Source organism: Triticum aestivum, chromosome 3D, assembly GCF_018294505.1.
Source record: "Triticum aestivum cultivar Chinese Spring chromosome 3D, IWGSC CS RefSeq v2.1, whole genome shotgun sequence".
Lineage (NCBI taxonomy): Eukaryota > Viridiplantae > Streptophyta > Magnoliopsida > Poales > Poaceae > Triticum > Triticum aestivum.
In genome coordinates this window covers 22,959,501-22,960,317 of record NC_057802.1, presented here as the reverse complement: position 1 = coordinate 22,960,317, position 817 = coordinate 22,959,501, and positions in this window count along the sequence as shown.

Sequence of the window (817 nt, the reverse complement as noted above, 5' to 3'; positions counted from 1 at the left end):
CTACACCCTCTCGGTGCCGAATAACAACATAGACCGCCCGGGCCACCGGATGGGTGCTCGATATGGAGACCGCCCGAGGGGGGGGAGGGCACCCCTACATGCGTGTGGCCCATGCATATGCATCGAGGGGTGGTGTGCTATTTGAATAAGCAACACACGTCCTTGAAGTGGCATGTGCGTCACAAACCACACACACGGGCGGGAACGTCGAGGACCGGCTGCGTTCGTCCCCGAGACAGAGTCTTCGGTGGGCGATCCCGTGACAGAACGGGCCTAGACTTGGTGTGTCATCTCGCGATGACATGCACTAACACGAAGAAGCAGTTATTCCCCGTGGCCTACCCCCTCTAGGTGCCGAACAACGCCCTAGACCGCCAGGGCCACCGGAGGGGTGCCGGTCTCTAGAACCGGACGAGGCCCATCCGAAGAAGAACACACAAGACGGTAATTATGATGTGCTAAGGTTGTTTGCCAAGCATGGTAGAAAACCAAAAGAAAGTATAATGCATATTATCGAGAATGCGCAAGAAGGTAAGAGATCAAGGTTAGATGATTTACCGAGAGTAGCTCTCGGAAGAAGTTGCCATTACCGAGAGCCGTTAGTCGACCCTCGGTAAATGCTGTCGGTGCGGCTCTCGGAAAAGCCCACGAGATCTAGGTTAAGACTTTTACCGAGTGCCTCTAAAGTTTGGCTCTTGGAAACGTTTCCCGCGGGGACTTATACAAAGTTTCCCCCTCGCGCGCGCTCACTCCTCTCCTCTCTGTTTCTCTCTCGCCCCTGCCCCCTCTATCCGCCGCCGCCCTCAGCGCCGCCGCC